The sequence below is a fragment of the Medicago sativa genome, chromosome 3 (genome assembly GCF_051527215.1).
Source record: "Medicago sativa cultivar Bolivia chromosome 3, Bolivia_mono, whole genome shotgun sequence".
Classification (NCBI taxonomy): Eukaryota; Viridiplantae; Streptophyta; class Magnoliopsida; order Fabales; family Fabaceae; genus Medicago; species Medicago sativa.
Genome location: NC_140751.1, coordinates 21,157,171 through 21,162,333, shown reverse-complemented (window position 1 = coordinate 21,162,333; position 5,163 = coordinate 21,157,171). Strand labels below are relative to the sequence as shown.

The 5,163-nt window shown below is 30.0% G+C and overlaps 1 long non-coding RNA gene across 3 annotated transcripts; it reads right to left on the bottom strand.

Moving 5' to 3' along the window:
* Positions 1-753: 753 nt before the first annotated feature.
* LOC146936331 (uncharacterized) lies at positions 754-2,257 on the bottom strand. Of its 3 annotated transcripts, none has more exons than XR_015033153.1 (4): positions 1,961-2,257; positions 1,749-1,879; positions 1,380-1,660; positions 754-1,306 (listed from the first exon to the last, which is right to left on the bottom strand). It is a non-coding gene; the product is annotated as an uncharacterized LOC146936331 (long non-coding RNA). The 3 variants fall into 3 exon arrangements; XR_015033152.1 differs by having other exon boundaries at positions 754-1,242; positions 1,961-2,255; XR_015033151.1 differs by having other exon boundaries at positions 754-1,660; positions 1,961-2,249.
* Positions 2,258-5,163: the final 2,906 nt, after the last annotated feature.

The following is a 5,163-nucleotide window of genomic DNA, read 5'->3' as shown; positions in this document are numbered from 1 at the left end:
ACCCATCTCTCATTCTTTACAATTCATTCATTAAAGCTTATTCCAAATTTCATCACTTCCATAAAGCTATAAAATTGTACCACGCAATCTTAACAAGTGGTCTTAAACCTTAAACCTAATAAATGCACATTTAACTTTGTTTTAAGGATACCAAAATTAGTAAGTTTGTATTGAATTCAACAATTTTTTAACTTTTAAAGAGTTAAATTTATTACTTTTTACCATTTTCAAATACAATATTTTTATTCTTGTGCTCTTAACCATAAGATTAAGGACACTCTTTAACATTTCCCTTATTTTAAAGGTTTGTACTGATGCTTTAGATTTTCATGAGAGTGTGAATATTTACAAAGATATGATTTGTTTATTGGGACTAGTCTTATTGACATGTTTTGTAAAAGGGAAATGCTAACAATTAAGTGCCCTCAAGGCGCTTGTTAAGAAGTCTAAAGAAAAAACTTTGTCTTGGAAATGATGCATTCAATGTATCGAAACTTTAAAAAGTAATTTTTTTTACATAAAACTTTGTATTGTAAAATTGGTCATTTAGATAAGACTGCACCTCAACATTTTCATCGGTTTTAATTTGACTGTTATTTTTTCTTTGTAAGTTTAAGAATTTCTTTCATAATGTAATAATGATATTTTTATTATTGAAAATGAATAAGTTATTGGCTAGCTACTAGATTCCAACCCACGACATTTGAAGCAGAACAAAACATAGTAGTAAAACATCAAAATACACACCTAATGTTGTAAACTATTATACACTATGTTTTACACCTAATCAAAAGTATGTACAGATTGAAATAAAACATCAAAAACCAAATAAACTTTTGGTGGTATCACACAAAAAAAAGAAGCATCGATTTCATTATTTTTTTAATTTCTTTAGTACTCTCTTTGAAATTTGGTCTTTAAAATTGTTGCGCCATATCAACGTTATCTCCTTGTCATTATTCTATAATGATATATGAAATTGAAAAATGTTGATCAGATTTGAACCTTCTTATCATTTTAGAATATTGATCATATAATCATAGAAATTTAGAACCTAAATTTGATATTTACTCTTTATTTTCGAAATTAAATCATTTCAGCTTTGAACATTTCCCAAACAAAAACCTCATTTCATTTTCAAGTCACGCCTCATTTATTGATGGATTTGGCATCCTTCTTCAAACTCATCATCTCAAATTTCGCCTGAAAATTGACATTCATAATTTTGAAAGAAATATTGTCCTGCAAATTGACATTCATATTATTTAGTTGTCATGTGCTCCTCTTCCAGAAAAGGAAGATTGTCCTGCAAATTAATAAGTCAACCCTGCTTCAAATTTAATAATAAAAAAAAAACAACCATAGCAATTGAGATTTACATTATTTTGAGGAGATGTGCTAGGGGCTCTACATATAGGCAGTTCTTCATGATTATTAACATTTGGCTTTGGTACATATGTGTCTTCATGATTATCAGTATTTGGCTCTGGTATATATGTGTCTTCATCATTATCAACATTGCCTTCATGGATATCAGTGTTATTTGGTTCAGAATTGTTTGCAGGAACCTCTCCAACATCATCAGAATGGTTAGGAATTATGGGATGTTTTGATAATATGTAATCTTTATCCTGAATCTTCAAGAGCTCATTACAAATTCCTAAAAATTAAACATCAAATTTAAAACAAATAAACAAATCCATCCACTTAAAATTTTCGAATTTAAAAATTTGAAATAGTTTTCTTACATGTATGCAAGTTAATGTTGAACCCAGATTGCTTAAACCTTTTAATAATAGAATCACACGAACTAATGTCATCAATGCCTTTTCTTTTCCTTCATATGTTGTTGGTATCCTTTAGCTTTCTTTTCATTGATCTATAGATCACAAAAGAATTAATTGCTTTTATAAATAGCATATACGAAAGAAGTAGTCTGGAATCAAAATAATTAAATTACCTATTAGACAAAATTATTGGATCATCATAGTAGATCCTCTTCCTTTTTCTAGGGATGTCTTCATCACTAATATGAGTAATCGAGTCTTCCTGGACAAAAGGATCATCATTAATATCATGGCCACCATCTGAATGAACATAGATTATGAGAAGGAGCATCATTATTATTATTATCAACATCATGTGTCTGTTCAGGATCAGCAGTAATGCTGCAAGTAAAAAATGAGATATTGTTATAATATTCATAAAGGCCATAAGAAATTAAAAAAAATAAAACCAAGCCAACAATTCTTACTTTTGTTGTTGTGCTTGTGTGTTCCCAACATTTGTTGGTTTTGGGATCAACAATGGTACAATTACAATTATAATAATAAGAGAAAATTATCCTTATGATTAAAGGAAAAAGGAAATAAAAATAAAAAATAAATCAAATAAGCAAAGCTTATACCCCTCAATTGGCATTGACTCAAGTAGTGCTTGCGTGTTATTATCATCCTAAAATACATACCAATTAGTAGGAAAAAAATATGTTATATAAGGGGAAGGGAATTGAAAGCACAAGAAAGTGCACTCACCTCATCGAAACGTATAGTGACGTCTATCCTGCATAATTTTGATCTTGAAGAGTAATGTCTTCACTCCTCAATGTATGTAAATCCTCAGAAGACTTAATACACAACCAACTATGTATGTGTGTATATATATAATTGTTTGTTAATAATATGATAAGACAAGGTAAGGAAGCACTACCCTATTTCAAAGTCCAAATCTAGCTCATCAAGGTGGAAATTGTCAGGCAAAGTAATTGTATTAATAGCTGCTTGCGATTCAGCCATAGTATTAATATTCCTTAGTAAGGGAATCATAGAGCACAGTTTCAACAACCTAATTTGAACATTGTTGCAGTCACTAAGAAGTTGGTCTACTTTCTTAGAATACACCCGAACCACACCAAAGAGTAGGTGAGCTGACGATCTAAGTGATATTGGAACTCCTATTTTCATTATATACTCTGACAAAAAAACAATCAAAGTCCATGATTAATGATCACAAAAACACTACAATATAGAATTAACCCCATAATATTATGGGAACAAAATCTATAAAATCAAATAAATATACATATTGATAAAACTACTATCTTCAAAACAACATACTACCAGTTTTAATGAATAAGTTACATATGTACACATTGATAAAATCTAAGCTTGAAAAATATACATATTGGAACCAATTATCAGAGAGAGTATTTTTTTAGTTTTTTCTTTAAAATTGGTCTTTAAAATTTGATCTTTAAAATTGTTGGACCATATCAACGTTATCTCCTTACCAGTTTTCGAAAATGATATATGTAATTGAAAGATATTGATGTGGTTTGTACCTCCATCTAGACCTATTATCAAATGCATCCCATAGCTCATTTTAGAATATTGATCATGTGAATATCTAATTTGATAAAGTCATCTAAATTGGATATTTACCCTTTATTTTCCAATATTGAATTCCCTCATAATCAAGTTTTCTTACAGATTTATGATTATATCTTTCATGAATCATGTTACAAGTCTCTTGTAACAACCCGTTTTTCGCTAAAATTATTCATTGTTTGTATTGATATATGTTTTTATGTGCTTATTTGTCTTTATGTGTATTTGATTTGGGATTAGTTGATTTTGGCATGGAAGGGTATTTTAGTCATTTTTAGACTAAGGGGTATTTTGGTCATTTGGCGAGTAAGGGTAAATTAATAATTAGGGTAAATTAATAATTTTATTAAGAATTTTATTTTTGTTGTTTAGTGAGAATAGTTAATTTTACTAAGTTACTAGTGAGTTGGAGTAATTTATTTAGAGATGGTAAGTATTCGGTGTTTTAGCGGATTGAATAGTAGTAACTTTTGAGAATTTGTTATTGAGAATTTTAAGCCCATTATGGTGTGTAGTGGTTAATCCCAATTAAGAGGAGTATATATTCATGAACTCTTAAGAGAAAACTAGGTTAAAACCATTCATTCATTTCATTTCACAAACTTAGAGAGGTAGAGAAAGAAAAAAGATCACAAACTAAGAGAAAAGGAAAGAAGAGGAAGCTAGAGAAAGCTAGGGATTTGGAAGCTACAGGGGAGATTGAAGCTTAAGTTAGTGGGTTCAAGGCTTAGAGGTAAGGGGGATAGATTTATTTCATCAATTAAGCTTTGTTTATGTGTAATTATGGGTATGTTAAACTTCATAGAATTGATATGTTTATGTGCTTAAATTCATAGTTGTTGTTGGTGATAAGTTGTTTTGGTGACTTTTGCTTAATTAAGTGTAAACCATGAATTGATGAGTGATTATTGTTGGAATATGTTTAAATTCACTTCATAAATGACTATATATGTTTGTATGTTGTTGGGGTTTGAATTGGTGTGGTTGTTTGTGAAGTTTGAATGAAAATGAGAAAATATGAACTTTTGGTGAAAAATGAACTAGATGATGATATTGATGTGAATTGAGGTTATGATTCCATGTTTGTGGTTGTTTTGATTGCCTTTGGATGTATGTTAACTAATAATCAAGTTTGGGGAACGAATTTGGGACAAAGGGGATCACAATCGGGGTTTTTGAGGGAAAGTTTGATGGGTTCCCTAGAGGAAACCCAAAAAACAAAGTTCCCTGTTCTAGTGCAGCCCGTTTGGCGAGCTGGAGCTTGCCATGGCGAGTTGCTCAGTACAGCATCCCATGTCTTTGGCGCTCTGGGTACTTGGGGGTCGATCCAGACTTTCCTAAATATTTCTTTTGATGTATTTAACTGCTGTTATGCTTTCTAAACATTGGAAAACATCAAATGGATTGGATTGAGATTGGTTTTGTGAATCAAATTGAAATTCATTTGAAAATGTTCAAGAATGCATAGTTTTTTAAACTCGTTTTTATAAGATTTGTTTTCTGTAACAATGATTTTAAAATGGTTTTGAATGTTATATATGAGCTATAACTTGTTCTTGCTTTGAAAATTGGTTTTCATTTGGAAAATGATAAAGTGAGACGAACTTAGAATTTTTTTGGAATTAATCAGAATTGACATATGATGTGAATATGTATATGCTACTGTGATCGTAAGTGATATGTGAATATGATTTGATGATGTATTTGAACATGTATGCCTTGTCTTTGGTGAATTACTTAGAAAATGATGAATTTTGTAAAAATAGACGAACTTCGT